Source organism: Piliocolobus tephrosceles, chromosome 16, assembly GCF_002776525.5.
Source record: "Piliocolobus tephrosceles isolate RC106 chromosome 16, ASM277652v3, whole genome shotgun sequence".
Taxonomy (NCBI): domain Eukaryota; kingdom Metazoa; phylum Chordata; class Mammalia; order Primates; family Cercopithecidae; genus Piliocolobus; species Piliocolobus tephrosceles.
Window position 1 is genome coordinate 56,835,793 of NC_045449.1, and position 19,564 is coordinate 56,855,356.

Genomic DNA, 19,564 nt, shown 5'->3' on the forward strand with positions numbered 1-19,564 from the left:
CGGCCGGCCGGGCGCGGGTTGCTGGGCGCGCTGCTCCGGCGGGGCCCGCTGGCACAGCCGCCTCACGCGAGCCGCCCGCCCGACGGGGGAAGCTGCGAGCGCTCCGAGCGCCCGGCCCCGGGCTGCTGGCGCTGCCCTCCCGCCGCCACCGCCCTCCGCGCCTCCTTCGGGCGGCCCCGCCCCCATTCCCATCCCCCTCGCGCTCACCTCCCGGCTGTGCCGCGCGCTAGGCGGAGCGAGGCGCCAGCCGCCGCCGAGCCGAGCCGAGGGGCTGGAGCTGGCCCCCGAACCGCCGCTGACAGGAGCACCGCTGCGGGCTGCGCTCGCAGGCTGCGAGGCCCCGCCGCGCCGTTCCAGGGTGCAGACCCGCCGCGGGGCGTCGGAGGGCTGCGAGGTGCTCCGGGAATCGCGGGCGGCGCCGGCGGGCGGCGCGGTCCTCACAGGAGACCCCGAGGACTGGGGCTTGACCCGGAGGTGCAGAGAGCCCCTCAGAGCGGCAGGTAAGGGGTCCGGGGAGCAGGGCGAGGAAAGGTCTCTTCAGTGACAGGGTCGTTCGCCTCCACAGCCTCGGCTCCGGGGAGAGGGGCGGGGGCGAGCGGGGAGACGGCGAAATGGGCAGCGAAGTGCCTCGGTGTCCAAGGCGTGGGGAAGACTGGCTCCGAATATGACACTAAGGCGGGCTTCAGAGGCGTCTGGGGTCGCCACTTGGCTGTCACCGAAGGTGTCATGGAATTTGGTACCTAGAGCGTCTCTGGATGACGGAGACCAAGGATAAGATGCGAGGCGGATTGCTAAACGTGGCAGGGAATGTGGTGCAGAACGAGTTGCAAAATGTGCCCCCAGAATGCAGCATAAAAGTAGTTGTGAAATGTGCCAGGTAAAGCACAGGATGGGCTGGCCTGTGTGGCGTTGAGATTCATGTTCGAAGTGTTATTAGTGATATTAATAATTCCTCTGGGAAAGGAGGTGCAGCATAATAAAAGATTAATAAGGCTTATTACTAGATATTTTGCCATAGGAAATCTGGAGGAGCTGTGATAAGCTATTTTTCTTTGAGATAGAGAAAGTAACCATGTGAAAGAAAAAAAGCAAATTGTGTCTGGCTGTGAGATGGGAAAGAAAAAATAGGGCTAAAATAATTCCAGGTTTTGCCATCAGCGTGTAGAGCACTGGTACAATTGTATCCAGTCTTCAGTTCCAGGTGTGGAATGTTTAGAATGGTCTTCACAAAACATAAACAATGATAATTAACATTAGGAAGAAGGTTTGGTGTTTCGGGTGTCTTTCACTCTCTTCTCTGATCCTCTCCAGGAAAAGACACAAACAAAACCCCAAACGTCTTGACCATAATTATGAGTTCAAAATCATTAGGCAAAGGGAAGTATTTTTCGTATGTGCCCTTTTCCTGATTTTTACACAGGTGAAAATATCTGTAATGAGGAAAACAAAACAGTATGGTGAACAAAAGGGATAGATTTTCAGGCATTTCAAGGGGTTTGAGCCAGTATCTATCACAATGGTTAATTACAGAGAACGGCAGTAGTAAAATATTCTTGTATGTTCTTGGTGTTGGGATGGTGAAATAAAAAGAATACAGTAAATTGGCATAAAAAGCAACAACATGGATACTGTCAGTGGAGTGCTTCTTGCAGCATTTCCCAGGTAGATAGATCCTCTTAGGGATGTGAGCATGAAATAAAACGTTAAACCTTGTCTTTCTTCCTTTCTCCTGATCCCCTCTGTATCTAGATATTTATGTCTCTATATAGGTTTATGTACGTGTATATTATACATACATAAGAAATTACCCACATGCTACAAAACATTTTGACTTCCATTTAAGAACATCTGTTTTGAGAGGATTGTCAGAACATAGCTAGAATTTCAGAAGTAACAAAAGACAACTCCGTGATCTATTTAATGTAACTTATATGTATTTACAGTGAGTGTAAATATACTATATAACAAAAGCAGAAATATGGAAATGTGTTCATTAGAATGTACTTAATTATGAGATTTTAATGTTTTATGTTATAATTCTTGTAAAGAAATGAAATTACATGTGTGAATGCTGTTCTCATTATAGTAATTTGCCAGATAATCTGAAAATTCATGCTGATTGGATTTCCCTTAGATCCAAATTCAGCCATTGAGGGATCATTTGCTTCAAAGACAAAAATGGGTTTTCCTTGTTGATAGATTTTGGGTTTTAGTCTTTTCTGTAGGTATGTCCCTTACCTTGAGACGCTGTTGGGGCTGAAGAACAGAGGAAAGGGCCAGAGGAGAATAAAGAGAATTCTGCTGGGTCTTCCTGTTTTGTTCTGACTGTAAGCCGTATGTACTGCCACCCCCTACTGTCTGTAGGAAGAGGTGTTACAGAGCCCGATTCTTTTCTTGTTATCACTGCCCCCTTGTGTAAGGGAAGAAATTGATAGTTGCACTCGGGGAACCAGTCCTCTCAGATTGTTCTTGATAGAGTAGTTTTGTAGATCTGTGAGTCACTTATTTTCTCCAGAGTTGAAGGGCTTTAAACTTACAGTTAATCAGGCCTCAGATTTGATGTCTGTTTTAAATATAGGTAGCATTTCGTGTTAGCCAGGAAATCACATTGCTTAAGAATGTTTTTGGTACGTTCAGGAAGAGGGTGCAATACAATTACTCCTACATTCTTCCCTTATTGTATGCCGGGCATTGGTTCCAGGACCCCACATATACCAAAATCCATGCGTGCTCAAATCCCGCAGTTGGTGTGCGGAACCATGTATAGGAAAAAGTCGGCCCTCAGTATACTCGGTTTTTGCATCCCATGAATACCGTATTGCTTGAAAAAAAATCTGCATAGGAGTAGGCCAGCACAGTTTAAGCCCATGTTGTTCAAGGGCCAGCTGTACTAGTAGTAACAGCTCACATTTATGTAGCACCTATTCTTTGCCAGTCCTGTTGTACATTGTTTTAATCAGTTCCAACACCCTATGAGGTATGCAGTTATTTCCGTTTTACAGATGAGAATCTGAAACACAGAGAGGTTAAATAACTTGTCCAATATTATATAGCTGAGAAGTAGAAGAGCTAAGTTTCCATTTAGGAATGCTAGCTCCAGAACCTGTGCTTCTCATCAATGTGCTATATTGCCCTCTCACTCAAGGTAGTATTGACAAGGCATAATTAAAATGCATGTGCCCATCATAAAGCAAGTGCTATAGATGTGGATAAACCTGGACAACTCACATAGATGTTAAGTCTGCATATATACAAAAGATACAGGTATTTGCAGTGTGAACATTTCTCTTTAGGAATTTGTTTTTTAGTTTATTTCTGGGATTATGCGTAGAGGAGTATTAGTACTTTTTATGTGGTTAAGGAAATATTTGTGATGGTGGTTGATTTTAAGGGAACTTTAGAGGTAAAAAGTTAATTTCAAGTAAATTTAATATAGTGTGTGTGTGTATGGATAGTGTGTATATACACATTCACACACACACACAGCCTTTTTAAGAGCACCAGTAAACCTTTACTGCTTACTTTCTGTAGGGAAATTAAGGATAAATTATGATATTTTCTTCCTCATATTTTTATGATCTCTTTTTCATTTATATTAAAAAGTACCATAATTAGCACAAATGGATTAGATGCCTATGTGCATTTTACCTCTAATGTCAACAAATGTTTGTTCAGATTTTTCTCACACTTAAACATTGTTTTATAAGATATTGACCACATATTACAAAGTATTTATAAAAATGTGTAAAATATAAAGACTCCACAATGCAGCCAACACTTACATGCCTTTTACACAGTTTAAGAAATAGAACATTATCTTTCACAATTATAATAGTTATTTTCTTCTCTTAGCCAAATCGCTTCTGCCATTCTTTTTCAACAGAAACCTTTCCTTATTGTGCTGTGAATTGCATATCTCATGTAACCAAACACTTCCCTTTTTATATACATGTGTTGATATGGGAATTCAATATAATCTACTGCTTATGGCTAAAACTTACTCAGCATATATGCAAACGTAATTTAATATATTTAATAAATTGTCATACACTCAGTTTGCTTTGTATTTGTACTGGTTACTGGTTGGTAGTTCATTTTAGCATACTTGTGCAACTTAATTTGATTTGCAAATTAGGATTTTCCTAACATTGTTAAACATTAATAGGTTATTTCCCTCTTCCATCATGGATTCTTGACTGTCCCATGCTAGCTCTGCTTTTTCTTTTCTCCCCCATAACTGCCTTTGCTCTTTTGAGTATTTCCTAAATGACTCTGTGAATTATTTTGAGTGGAGAGGGAAAGAGACCCTAGAAAGGAATATACTAATCCAGTCGTTTCAAACGGGACTATTGGGGTAGCTGGTACTGATTGAATAGATGGTAGAACAAGTGTGCAAGAACAAGTGTGCATAAAAGAAATGCATGAAAATCCTCTTCTTGTCATATTTCTTCCTTTTACAATATAATTAAAATTAGATCTGAGACACTCTGATTGGGCACACTAGTTGAATATTATTGGATTGAACTTACCCAGAATCACCAATGTTAGCTGGGATGTTTCTGCTGACAGTACAATATGCAGATTTTAATTCAAGGAGCTAGAACAAGCTATTGTAGAGGGCTGTTTACTCTTCTAGTACTAGTCTGATCAAGGCAACAAATATTATAAAATAGTTTGGAAACTAGTTTAATTATTTGGACTTCTTTTTTTTCTTTCTGAATGAATTGAGACTCAGCATTGTTATATTTGCTTAATGTACCTGTAGTCATGAAATGCTGTGATTATTCTGAGGGAAAGGCACTCTGTAAATATACTATACAAATAAATGGTTTAGACTTCGTTGTAATACCACGAGAACTACCACTTGGTTTCTTTGAATAGCATCTTCTGTAGTAACTTGCATTAGGTGAAGATTGTTTAAGATGAAAAAAAAAAACGAGTTGAGGAGCTGTGTAATGGTGATGCAAAGTGCATATCCCTGATGAGTTTCTTGAAAAGGTCACGGAGAGAAATAGGTTAAAGAAGAGCTTAAAGACTAGAGCTGTGTTTTCCCACTCAAGCAGTCTCCTTCTGCCCTTCCCCTTCCCTTTCTTTTCTTTTTTCAAGACAGGATCTCACTATGTCTCCCAGGGTAGAGTGCAGTGGTGTGATCTTAGCTCATAGCAGCCTATGTCTCCTGGGCTCAGGCGATCCTCTCACCTCAGCCTCCTGAGCAGCTGAGACTATAGGCACGTGCCACCACATCCAGCTAATTTTTGTATTTTTTGTAGAGACAGTGTTTCACCCTGTTGTCTAGGCTCATCTCAAACTCCTGGACTCAAGTGATCCACCTACCTTGGCCTCCCAAAGTGCTGGGATTACAGGTGTGAGCCAACTGTGCCGAGCCATTTTTCTTTTAGAGCAGGTGTCTTTAACCCCTGGGCCATCATGGCCTGTTTGGAACCAGGGTGCACAGCAGGAGGTGAGTGGCTGACCGGCCAGCATTACCGCCGGAGCACTTCCTACTGTCAGATCAGTAGCTGCATGAGATTCTCATAGGAGCTCGAACCCTATTGTGAACTACTCATGAGAGGGATCTAGGTTGTCCGCCCCTTATGAGAATCTAATTCCCGATGATCTGAGGTGGAACAGTTTCATCCCCAAACCATCTCTGCCCCACAACCCCCTGGAAAAATTGTCTGGAAAAACTGGTCTCTGTTGCCAAAAAGGTTGGGGACCGCTGCTTCAGAGGACCTTCTGCTTTGCGTATTTAAGATTCAAGGTAATATTAGAGAACAAGAATTTTGGGTCTGAGTTTTAGAAGGCTAAAGCAGGTTGTGCAATTAGTGAAAAAAAGTAGTGAAAAAAAGTTTCTGGGACCTTTTTTTTTTTCTAGAAGGGTCAAAGTAACTATAATACCATAATTTTTTCTGGAAACAAATTTATTAGGTCAGTTTATTTTAAAATCTTTATAAATAATGTAAAAGCTGTGTTTGTGGATGTGTCATATAAGTTTTTTTTTTTTTTTTTGTGGGCCACACATGGAGTATCTTGTTATGTTCAGTCTCTGTTTTCCCTTGAATAGTTGAAGGTAAACATTACTAAGTTTAAGAGGCAAAATAATTATGTTGGTGTTTGATTATGCCTTTTCTTCCCCATAATGTCAATTTCTGCCTTTATTCACTACATAGTTTATACTGCATATTAAACTCCTTTCTTTGTTTATCAGAACTTGAGAGTCTCATGTCACTCATTTAAACTGAGTAGTTACATTATAGAAATGATCTTGTTGGTGTGTTTTTTTAAAAAATCCAATTGCTGAGGAAACACTTTCAGTGTTTTTGTCAACTTTGCCTACCTTTCTTCCATTACATTGCTTCCAGAGTGATCTTTCTAAATGGTCATTTGATCGTGTCACTTTTTTCTTCAGAACCTTTCATTGGCTCCTCACCACTGAATGGATAAAATGGAAACTCCTTAGCAAACCATTTAAGGTCCTTAATGATCTAGTCCCTGCCTCCTCTTTAGACTCATTGCCTGCCACTTCCGTTTTCAAAGTGCTTTAGCGATAGTAAACTGCGTGTGGTTCCTTAAGTATGTAGTCTTCTCTTACCTTTTCATGCCTTTCTTTATGAAGTTCTTTTTTTCATGGACTACTCCTGCTCTCTCCTTTGTTCTCTGGGCAAACTGCTTCACAGCCATCATGCCTTAGCCCAGACAGTGTCTTCTGAGTGAAGAAGGTTTTGCTTACTCCCCCAGGTGGGCTTGGGCACGATGTTCTCTATCTATTCTCCCCTTGCACTTGGTATATATACTAGTTGTCACCACCTTTTTTTTTTTTTTTTAAGATGGAGTGTCACTCTGTTGCCTAAGCTAGAGTGTAATGGTGCCATCGTGACTCACTGCAACTCTGTCTCCCGGGTTCAAGTGATTCTCCTGCCTCAGCCTCCTTAGTAGCTGGGATTACAGGCATGTGCCACCATGCCCAGCTAATTTTGTTATATTTTTAGTACAGATGAGGTTTTGCCATGTTGGCCAGCCTGGTCTCGAACTTCTGACCTCAAATGATTGTCCCGCCTCGGCTTCCCAAAGTGCTGGGATTACAGGCGTGAGCCACCGTGCCCGGCTGTAACATATTTTAAATATTTAATATGACTGGCTCGTCACTAATGTGTGAGTTTTTTGTTTTTTTTTTTAGACGGAGTCTCGCTCTGTCACCCGGGCTGGAGTGCAGTGGCTGGATCTCAGCTCACTGCAAGCTCCGCCTCCCAGGTTTATGCCATTCTCCTGCCTCAGCCTCCCGAGTAGCTGGGACTACAGGCGCCTGCCACCTCGCCCGGCTAGTTTTTTTGTACTTTTTAGTAGAGATGGGGTTTCACCGTGTTAGCCAGGATGGTCTCGATCTCCTGACCTTGTGATCCGCCCGTTTCGGCCTCCCAAAGTGCTGGGATTACAGGCTTGAGCCACCGCGCCCGGCCTAATGTGTGAGCTTTTAAGCAGGCGCTGTGACTTTTCATCTTTTCAGCCTCAGTATTGTTAGTACATAGTAGGTGCTCATTATCTACTTATTGAGTAAGGATTGTTGACAGTTATCTTGGTTATGCCTTTGAAACGTCATCTGTTATTGTGGAATTAGAGGGAATTTTAGGCACGAGGAGGTAGGTTTAGAGAAATATACATATACACACCATCTAAAATATTATTCAGAGTAAGTCCTGGACTGTAACTAAAACTAACCCTAAAGATAAACCAGATTTTGCTCTTTTTTTTGTTTCCTGGTGGCAAGAGGAAGATGAGAAGATTCTCTGTGTGAACTTTAGCCAAATGATTTTCTTTGTACAATGCCAAACTATAGTCAAACTGTATCCCATAGACCAAATCCAGCCCATTGTCTGTTTTTGTATGACCTGCAAACTAGGAATGGATTTTACAATTTTAGGCGGTTGAAAAGGTATCAAAAGAGAAATAATACTTCGTGACATATGAGAATTAAAGGAAATTCAAATTTCATTGTCCATAAAGAAAGTTCTATTGGAACTTAGCCATATTCACTTATTTACATATTGGGTATTGCTGTTTTTGGGTGCAGCAGCAGAGTTGACTATAGACCATATGGCCTGCAAAGCCTAAATATTTACTAGCTAGCTCTTTAGAGAAAAAGTTTGTCAGTCCTTGGTCTAATACATAGCCTGTGCCCATTAAGTGTTTGTTGAATGTCATGAGTTGGAGATACACCAGCTACTTTTTTGAAGGGCTTTGCAGGGCATAATTCCTTCTATTTACTGAGAAGATTGGCCACTTTGCTTTTGTAATGATTTATCTCACAGGTCCCTGTTGTACCTCCTGATGACACTCTTATTATGTCTAACGCTGAATAAGACTCTCACAAAGTTTTAAGATTCTATTCCTTTTTTTTCTTTAAAAAAAAAAAAAAAAAAGAAGTATCCCAGGTGGAGTGGAGTTTGGAGAACAGCATGTAGTAGAATGTTTTTCTTTACTCAGATCTCAGTTTCTCATATACATTTTTTGCAGTAAAAGATCATCGTTATATTTTTAAAAACTTTGATTTTGTATATTAGTTTGTTAGGCAGACACCTTGTGTGTAAGGTTTAAGAGTTGAGTTGGATTCGTTTTGTTGGAAAAACTGGGGGATTTTTGTGGAGTGTATTAACATATTAATTCATTCAAATATTTATTGACTACTATGTATAAGTTGTTAATTTTACTACTATTGTCTTTCACTTGGGGATGGAAATTTCATATTCTTCCTTAAAAGCTAAAATTGTAATTCAGAATCCTGTGTCTTACATATTTTTTCTACCCCTAGGAAAAATATAGTTCCAAAAAATACGTAATATCCTATTAATATTTGCCACTTCCCTAAAGTTCAGTAAGCCAATATTGATAGATTTTACTGTTTTCTTTATGTGGCAAAGTATTATGAAAAACAAGGCAGTGATTGATACTTTCCTTTTCATAAATATCAGCAAATGTTACAGTCATAAAATTCATAAAGAAAAGTATGTAAGCAATAATAGTGGAAAACTTTTGTTATTCCGAATGGATGATCTTTGAACCACGTAGCCATTCTTATTTCCTTGTCTGTAATACCATGCTAGCATTATCATATGATGACATAACTGATTATAAAGATTGACAACATTAAGCAATATGGCCCCCGTTTTTTACTGCCATGGAAATTCCCTGGCTAATCCAGCCTTGTAAGTAGATTATAGTTATTGAACTTGGAAATGAGAGTGGGTATATAGAGATTGTGATTTAGTCTTTTTATGCTTGGAGAATCTGCTTCAAATCTCAGATCTCAGGAAATTCTCTCTGCCTAAATGAAGGTAGTCACTTCTTAGCCCTTTATTCCTAATATTTCACTGGGTGGAGGAATCCCACAATTTCTAGTTCTGGTTGCTGAAATTTGATAAGGCACAGCTAGTTAGGTTGTAGGTTATAGAAACTTGATAGATACTTGTTGTACTCTGTAATTCTATTTCTGTTTAAATTCCATGGAATCCTCTGGGGTACCCTAGGATTGTGACTTAGTGTGAATGAATGTAAATCGCTTTACTAGGCCTATGGAATGAAGACTTATTAAAAGCACATAAATAACCATCCAATCACATACACCCAAATTCTGCTTCAGGATCAGAGAATCTTAGCTTTTCCTTTTTTGGGTTTTTTTTTTTTTTTTTTTTTTTAAGAGAGATAGAGAGACTTTGTTTGAAAGCTGTTATTCAGACTTTCCTATATTATAGGATGACAGTTCTGTTGCTCAGTTGTAAGAAATTTAGAAATTCCAATGATGAAACCAATGTATATTGGAAAGAATATGACTTTATGAGTTTTGAATCATGAAAATGGGTTTGAATTACTGCTCTGTCACTAATTGTGTGAGGGGCCAAAAACCTATCTCACAGGGTTTTTATGATGATGAAAAAATCTTGGTGAAAATCCTTAGGACAATGTCTAGTACTTAATAAATGGTAATTTTTATTAGCCTGTGGAAAGTATCCTAGATTTTTGTTTTTTGATATATTCCAGCTCCTCCCAATTTTTTACTGACGTTGTCACTCCAGCTTTTCTTTATTATCTTGTCTTGATTTCGTTTTCAGCCTTGCAAGGCATTTTAGAAACCCATGGTAGTTTAGATACTGATTTATTTTATTTGTATCCTTAAATTTTCTTTTGTGAAGTATTTGATAAGAGCTGAGAGAGTTTTTGAATAACTGTAAACCGAAAAACTCAGATACTGCTGGGCCTACTCCTATTACGTGTTTTTTTTTTGGACTATTTCTTTTGAACACTATGAACTTGACATGAATTAATTTTAATCCTTTCTATAAAATCTCAAACCTTAGTGTTTCTTGAGATGAGTCCCTTGACAACTTTTTTTTTTCAGTTTGATTATGTAAACATTTTTAACTTTTACAAGTATCTTTTTTTGTGAATAATAACTTGAGCTTTGCTCCTTACACCCTTACCCCCAGCCAGTGCTTCAGGTTGACAGCTTTTTGTAATCTTTCTTTTTTAAAACATTGTATGTGACAGTTAAGGTGGACTGCTTGGAGGGTTTTTTTTTTCTTTTTTGATATCTACCTACTTAATAAAAAAAAGGGCTTATCTATGTACAGTGTAAAATAATATATTGGACAATTTTACCCATTTTTCTGTAGTATAATCAGTTATTTAGAATCTTGTAAAAAGTAAAGTAGAGGTTCGTCTTCAAAGAAACTTTCCTCCCCGTTGAATTAGGAATAAATAGTAAGTTCTCTTAGAAGCAAAATTTATTCAGAGACCTGTGCTAACATTCTTAAATATCTACTAGCTGTAATTAAAAAAAAAATCAATGTAGTTTATATTCTTAACTCCCACAATTTAGCCTAAATATTTGCCCTGGCATCCTTATACTGGTCTAAGCAAGCATTAGGTCATAGCCTATTCCTCTTATTTGGAGGTATTTTTACCTTTCTTTTTTTTTTTTTTTGAGACGGAGTCTCGCTCTGTTCCCCAGGCTGGAGTGCAGTGGCCGGATCTCAGCTCACTGCAAGCTCCGCCTCCCAGGTTTACGCCATTCTCCTGCCTCAGCCTCCCGAGTAGCTGGGACTACAGGCGCCCACCACCTCGCCCGGCTAGTTTTTTGTATTTTTTAGTAGAGACGGGGTTTCACAGTGTTAGCCAGGATGGTCTCGATCTCCTGACCTCGTGATCCGCCCGTCTCGGCCTCCCAAAGTGCTGGGATTACAGGCTTGAGCCACCGCGCCCGGCCTACTTCCTCCTTCCTTTGTTCTCCTCTGCCTTTGTCTCTTTTAAAAAAGTTCTAAGTTACTAGCCAGTTGGGACGAATACAGAATGTGAGGTCCCCTTCCAGCCAGTGAAACCTCTCGGACATGCAGTAAGATGGACGCGTCAGGTTATAAATGACCCTGTCTCCTTTGTTCCGTGTACTCTCTGTGGCAAAACTGCTGGCGAGTGTACCCTTTCTGCAGAAAGTAAAAATGGCCTTGCTGAGAGAATTAAATTTATGTTTGAGTGCTATTTCTTTGCAGCACCAAGGAACAAGCATTCTGTTTCTAAATAAACATTTTTTACATATAACAATCTCGTTCGCTAAGCTTCAATTATTTCTGTAGCACTTTGTCAATTTCTGCTTATCTGTGTATCTTTATTATAATTATTGAATATTTTTATTTAGATGAACTTGACTCGTTTTTTTCTGTTAGTTTCATCTTTAGTTTTCCTGATCTTTATAAACTGATAAGTTTGTGCTAGTTATAAAGAATAGTTCATCCTGAAGACGTTTCACTTAATGCACTTGGGAAAGACTACTTTTATGCAACTCTAGTTCCAGATTGGATTGTTTTGAACTTTAAAATAACTTAATATAATGAGTCTTCTCCTTGCTTTAGATAATTTAATTCTGTTTTTGTCTTTGGATATGTTAAAGGTAGGTGTTTATTGGTTGTCAACAAATGTTGATTGTCATTACTTATAATGGGCAGCTGGGGTATTTCTCCCCCATCCCCTAACATTCTACCTATTTTTTTTTTTTTTTTAATTACAAAAGTAATACATCTGCTTGCAACCACTAAAATAAACTCTAGGAGTCAATAAAGAAAAAGTTAATATTTTCCTCTCCCCTCGGGTTTCTCCCTTCTCTAGTTATACTCCTTGGAGTAGCCAACATTAACCAACACTTCGATGAGGAGTATTTTTCAATGTGTTTCTCTTTGCTCAAAAATATATAAGCATATACACATAAATATACAGGCTTCTTGTTTTTCTAATTAAATAGGGATCATATTTATTGCTTAGTAACATGCATTATTCATTTAACAATATATCATGGCTATCACTTCAGTTCAGTAAATGGAACTCTAATTAATTTTAAAAAGCTGAATAATATTTTGTAGCACATTGTACCATAATTTATTGTTATTTCCCAACTGATGGACGTTAAGATTATTTCCTTTTTTTGCTATTATAAACATTAATTCACTCTTATGACTAGAGAAGCAAACATTTAAAATAAAGTATTAGCAAAATAAATCCAACCGCATATTTTAAAAGGTAATATATTGTGATCAAATAGAGTTTATTCCAGGAAGGCAAGGACATTATTAAAGCAAATTATTAAGATGCTTTATAATAACACATTCTAATATAAAAACTATATGATTATTTCTCTTTTTGGGGGGACAGTTGGGGGTTTTGTATTATATTTATACAAAATGGCATAGGGAGATGCCTGCCCTTGTGGACAGCAGTCCAAGTTTTATACAGTTCTTTGGTCTTAAAAGTTGATAGACAAAAGTGTTTATTCTGGAGTCTTTGGAGGGGACTCTATGGATCCTGTGCCTCGGCCTTGACCTCGTTACTGGCCTTTGGTTGCTGAAGCTTAGTATGTTGACAGTATGGACAGCTGGGAAAGAGACTGGGATGGGTAGTGTGGGTGATATCCAAATTAGGGCTGGCACCTTTTAAGAGTACCAGTTTGATTGCTTTGGGCTTGGTGAGCACCTGTTGGCCTCTGTATGGTGCTCATTGCCTTGGAAATGTTGGCCTGAATCTTTTTGAGGACTTTTTTGTTGTGCTTGTTGGCAGAATTATGCATTCCTTAGAATCTGAATGTCTTGAAGCCATTTCTGTGCCATTTTCAGGACTGGTCTTCTGTGATACTGTTCTTGGATTTGGCTGTATCTCTACTGCTGGCTGCAACTCTGGGAGTGGTGGAGACATGGAGCCCCATGTTGATTTCAGTAGATGCCAGCAAAACATTTGATAAAATTTTGGAGTAATTTCTTCAGAATATATATGGCATAATTTCCTAATCCTTACTTGAATGAAGATGTCTTTTATCTTGATTAGTGAAAGGGGTCTTGACCAGACATAGTATTCATGGATCATAATCCTTTTTTTCATACAGCATATACAAGTTATAACACTGTCTTCAAGCCTTTTGTGCAGATGAAAAGTCTGATTCTCCTTTCTTTACAAGTGTCTTCTATACATGCAGTTTTACCATCCTTGTATGCCCTGAGCTTTTCAGGTTTAATCTCATTGTATACTTTATCCCTTTTATATCATGAGAAACCCAATGCTGCCAGTAACTCCTGTCTTTATAGTTCTGTGTTTCTGTCTTTCTGACCCCAGTTTTTTCTCTTTTTTTGGTCTTATTCTTTAAAGTAAAGATCTTTTATCTCATTTTGCAATAGCATGTTAACAGTTTTGGTATGTTATATGGGCTGTCTTTCTGGCATGCCTTCATTGTCTGTAGGGATGTTACTCTACTCCTATTCTCTCATTTCTTATACTAGCAACTTTGTATGAGATTAACCATGATACTTTTCTGTGACTCATTTTTATTTGAAATAAATTTTAAAAATATTTTAGAATGTGGCTGGGTTTAGGAAAGCATTTTCTAAATTTACAGAGCTTTCTCTTCTCTTGCTTTTCTGTAGTGTTAGTCAGGAGAATGGCATAAACCTGGGGGGGCGGAGCTTGCAGTGAGCCGAGATCGCGCCACTGCACTCCAGCCTGGGCGACTGAGGGAGACTCCGTCTCAAAAAAAAAAAAAAAAAAAAAATGTGGCGAGGCAGGGCATGGTGGCTCACACCTTTAGTAATCCTCACACCTTTCGTAATCCTAGTATTGGGAGGCTGAGGCGAGAGGATTGCTTGGGGCCAGGAGTTTGGACTAGTCTGGGCAACAAAGTGAGACTTTGTCTCCACAAAAAATTTAAAAATTAGCTGGCATGGTGGCACATGTCTGTGGTCCCAGCTACATGGGAGGCTGAGGCAGGAGGATAGCTTGAGTCTGGGAGGGTCTAGGCTGCAGTGAGTCGTGTTGGTGCCACTGGAACTCCAGCATGGGCCATAGAATGAGACCCTGTCTCAAAATGAATGAATGAATGAATGAGTGAATGAATGGCAGCTTGTTTTCTGAGATTTCCTGGCCTTATTCTCCTTCACTAGTTTGGCTTGAACCTTCTCCTTCCTTCATCTCTCTTGTCTGACCCCAGTTTTCACCACTGTATGACTCAGAAACCTTTCCTTTTTGCCTTCTGGAGTTTATTGTCAGTCATCTGTAAAACTCTATTTCTTTTTAACCTCTTTTCTAAACAATACCTCGATTTCCTTGCTCTACCTGAAACTTAGCTCTCCTCCTGAGGGCACTCCTTCTCTTGAAGAGTTCTTTAGTGGTGGCTCCTCCTATTGGGAACAGAGACGTTCTGTTTGTTTCTTATTGCTGCATCTAAACTTCTTCTGGGCTCTCTCCTACTGCTCCAGTCATGTAATTATTGGTGATTTCAGGATCCATACAGATGTTTTTCCTATAGGTTGTCTGTAATCTGAAAATCTGAAATCTGAAATACTCTAAAATTAGAAACTTTTTGAGTGCTGATACGACAACTCAAAGGAAATCTTCTTTGGAGGGTTTTGGATTTTCAGATTTGGGATGCTCAGTGGTACATATATTCTAAATATGAAAAATGTGAAAAAAATTTGACATCGGAGACACTTGTGGCCCAAAGCATTTTGGGTAAAGAATATTTAACATGCAATATACCCTGGCTTCCTGACTTCCTCTCCTCCATTGATTTATCCTAGCCATTCTACTCTGTGGCATATCCTATGCAGATGCTTTTAAACCCTCAGGGCATCTGCATTAACTGGGGAGCTTTGAAAAACTGTAGATGCCTAGGACTCACTCCCAGAGAGTCTGATTTCTTTATCAGTTTCTGACATTTTACTCTCCACCTACCACCTCCTATTTTTCTGGCTTACTTCTGGTACCTAATAATCTTAAGTCTTTGACCTCACTGGGACTTTCTCATTTGCAACATTTTCTGTTCCATTGTACCTTCATATCCTCATTTCCTTTTCCAACTAGCTGAGTTCCCAAAACCTGTCATTACACTTGCTCTCCTGAGTCTACTTTCAGCCCTCTTCATGATACAAAATTCATATCATGAATTTCTAATGATAATTCATTAGAACAACTGATAGAACAGGAAAGAACTATAGGTTTGATTACAGCTTTATTCTTTCCGAGTTGTTCTTGCTTGGCCAAACCTTGATGAAAACCAACTCCATCTGTTTTATACCTTTGTACTTATAGGTGAATATGGCTCGAGCAAACAGCTATGTTGACTTTCAATTCTTGGCTAGTACTTAATGACTTTAAATTCATGGTTTAGTGCTGCCCAGCTGTCTTGTTAACTCTAGTTCTTTCATGTTTCCATTGCTTAGATGATTATATCGTTCCCTTGCATTCACATTTTCAGTATTTCCTTTCCATCTTCTGTGTCAGCTGATGACCTTGTTTTCTGTTTCATTAAGAAAATAGAAATAATCTTCCCATCACCTGCATCTTTACCAACCTTATTATGAAATAACTGTCTTTTTCTCTGTTGATGGTCATTTCCTCCAGTTGTCCATTAGAACCTACCCCTCCTCACTTTCTTAAGGATATATTCCTGTAATTCTTCCTCTTTTCTCCTTTTCAGCTTTTTTGTCAACATAACTTTCAGATCACTAGACCTAGAGACAGAGTAGGTGTCCTCATTACTCCCCATTTGCAGCTTTCAGATTATTCTCCTCCTTTCTTACCTGAAAGTCTCTAGCTTTGTATCTCATGTCATCCAACTATATTACCTACAACCTCTTGTTGACTGTATCTCCTGGTTCATTGTAGGGCATTCCTTACAATGATTCTGGTACTGACTACCTTGAATTAGGCCAGACTTCACAAGTTAAGGGCACAGTCCTCCATAAGACTACTCTTCAAACACTAGCTGCAAACTTGGGGGATTTCAGAGGCACCCTCATTTTTGAGCAACTATCCAAAATTTAGGGGTTCTTGCTACTCCCTCACATTTGATAATTCATTAGAACAACTGATAAAACAGGAAAGCACTATAGGTTTGATTACAGCTTTATTGTATCATAAAGGATACAAATTAGCATCATCCAAAAAGAGACACAAAAGGCTGGGAGACTCCTAAATGTGAAGCTTCTGATATCTTCTCCCTGTGGAGTTAGGATACATCACCCTCCTGGCACAAAGATATGTAGCAAATCATATGTCGTTTACACGGTGTCCACAGTCTTCTGTGGCATTTCATATGTAAGCATGACTGATTGAATCATTGACCACGGATGGAAGTAAGTCTTCAGTCCCTGCCCCACCTTGGTCAGTCTCATATGGGTCAGAATCTCAACGCTTTAATTATGTGGCTGGGTTCTCTGGCATATCCAGCACCTATCCTGCATCATTTTATTACCACAGACTATCTAGGGACCTACTGTGAGTCATCTTGTTAGCATAAATAATCAGAGCTCACCATGAATAACAAAGACGCTCCAATCACTCAGGAAATTCCCAGGATTTAGAGACTACCTTTCAGGAACTGGGGACAAAGGTCAGCAAAATTCTTTATTACACAGGATTCCCCCTTCATACTTAAACAATTAGTTCTCTCCACCTTACCAATACTATTTATAATGTTAATTCTTGGTAATTTTGATCATGTAGATAGGTTTTCAACATTTTGATCTTTCTTTTTTTTTTTTTGAGACAGAGTCTCACTCTGTCGACCAGGCTGGAGTGCAGTGGCCGGATCTCAGCTCACTGCAAGCTCCACCTCCCGGGTTCACGCCATTCTCCTGCCTCAGCCTCCCGCGTAGCTGGGACTACAGGCGCCCGCCACCATGCCCGGCTAATTTTTTGTATTTTTAGTAGAGACAGGGTTTCACCGTGTTAGCCAGGATGGGCTTGATCTCCTGACCTCGTGATCTGCCCGTCTTGGCCTCCCAAAGTGCTGGGATTACAGGCTTGAGCCACCGCCCCTGGCATGATCTTTCAATCCTTTGAATTTATTTCATTCAGTGATGTTGTCTTCCAGTTTACCTCAACCATTCACTCCCATAGTCATACCCTAGATCTTGACTAACAGTTGCAACCTCCCCATAATTTCAGTTTCATGCGTCCCAACCTCTGACCACCGCTTGGTATCTTTCAGTCTTTCTCCCTCTGGTACCTTGACTCCAATAATCCTTTAATCCCATCAGGACCTCTAATGCATTGTTGCTACCACCATTTCATGCTGTCTTACCCTCTTGATGTCCTCACTTCCTTCCTTATTCAGCTTAAATCAATCATGATTATCCCAGTACATATCCCTTGACACCATTTTCTCTTTCTCAATTCATTGTCTTTGCTGAACTAAAACCACATATTTGCTTAAATCCAATCTTTCACTTTTTCTATGCCTGTACCCGTAAAGTTGAATGTGTTTAGTGAAAAACACACAGCCCTACTAATTGGTTTCATTTAAAATTCATGATCACAGACCTCAAATGGGACCCTAATGCTGCCAGATAATCATGCCATATATCCTTAGTCTAGGAGGTGGGAGAATGGGTGGATGATTACTTCACACTTTGCCCTCTCATGTCACACTTGTAGTACTTACTGACGTTCTTTTTCTCAGCTAATGACATTTCTTTCTACTTTACTGAAACAGTTGAAGAGAACTTCTGTACAGGCCCACAGTCGTATCTACCGTCTGCCAGCATTTACGTGCACATATTCTAATAGTTACCATAGAACTGTGCTCTTTCTATCTGTAAACAACTCTTTCATTTGTTCACTGGCATATCCACTCTTGCCTACTCAAGAACATTGCTTCAGCAATTCTTCCCTCTTTCAGTTTTTTTTTAAATCTGATTCCATCTCATCAGCATTCACATCTGTCATTTCTTCCATGTTAAGAAGAAAAAGTTATCTTCACTTCCCTTTCCAATTACTACTCAATTTCTCTGTTCCATTTTGTAGCAGGAAGAGTGCTCCCCTAGCCCCAGCTGACATCCAGACTTTGTTAAAAAGGACATGGTCATGGCTCCCCCAGTGGCAGAGAGATCTTTACCATGCTATCCTGGCAGAATTTTCTGGAAATCTGCCCTCCAGAACTTGCTGGAAATCTACTCTGCCAAGGAAAGTGATTATAAGTAGAGATGTGTCACTGAAGGTATGCCATTACAAAACCACCAGAGGCAGGGTTCTGGGAGAAGGTGCTGACCTGTGGGTAAGCCTACCTCCTATGCAGTACAGGAGCAGGACATTGGAGAAGCTGCATGTGGTGTAGCAAGCAGCTTGATGCTGTAAAAGCCATTTGTGCTGCAGGAACCAAGTGCTGGAGAAGCCATGCACACTGCAGTAGCCTGCTGAGCAGGCACAGTGGAACCTAGAAACAAAATCCTTGCCTCCTGCAAAGTCTCTCTAGTGCCTTGTACTTACAAAGCTTAATGTTAAGCCGGGTGGCAAAGCAGAAATATTTAAAGGGCTCAGATCTGTTTTCTCAGAGCAGGCAAAAAAGGATGAATTTGGAGCTGAGAGGCAGTAAGTTATTAGTGAAGGTCTCATTTTCTTTATTCTTTCCAGCCTCCCTAGGTTTGGGTCCTATGATAGCCATTTTGTATAAAAGAATAATAGAGATGGAGGTAAATACTATTTACCTCCAGCAAAGGGCGTGCTACTGCTTCCAGTAACTGGAGTGGGAGGCTGAATAAATCTGATTTGTTTGGGGACTTTGTTGTCACTTTAGTTTATTTCAGTCCATCATTGGCTTTGTGTGTTTTGAGGGTACAGTCAGAACTTTTTCATCAAAAGGAGTTGGTATCTGTACTGGCAACTTTTCAGAAATCTCTTTGTGCTTTATAGCTGAATCCCCAGCTTTCTTTTTATTTTATTATTATTTTTCTGTATTTTTGATCCTCATTTGGTTGAAAGCTCTCAACTTTCTAAAAGGAGGAAGCTCACTCTGTTACAGCTTGGCTGCCACATGTTTTTGATTTTTCCTTTCTGTGTTTATTCTTCTAAAAAATTAGTATGTACGTGTATATTTTCTTATACAGAAAGGTGGTGTACTATAATACTCTTGCATTTTGCTTTGTTACTTGACAACATATCATGGAAGTCATTTTATATTACTTTATAGAGATTTTCTTTTTTTTTTTTTACAGCTATATAGTACTCCATTATATGTATATACTATAGTTTATTCAGTCAGTGT

General features: G+C 39.6%; 1 protein-coding gene across 3 annotated transcripts in view; it reads left to right on the forward strand.

Annotated features, from left to right (window-relative positions):
- Nucleotides 1–19,564, forward strand: part of TANC2 (tetratricopeptide repeat, ankyrin repeat and coiled-coil containing 2) — a 469,283-nt gene continuing 449,719 nt past the window's right edge. For all 3 annotated transcript variants that reach the window (XM_026448069.2, XM_026448070.2, XM_026448071.2), the window contains exon 1: nt 1–500. The gene's annotated coding sequence lies outside the window, so the exon portion shown is untranslated. The remainder of the gene's footprint in view (nt 501–19,564) is intronic.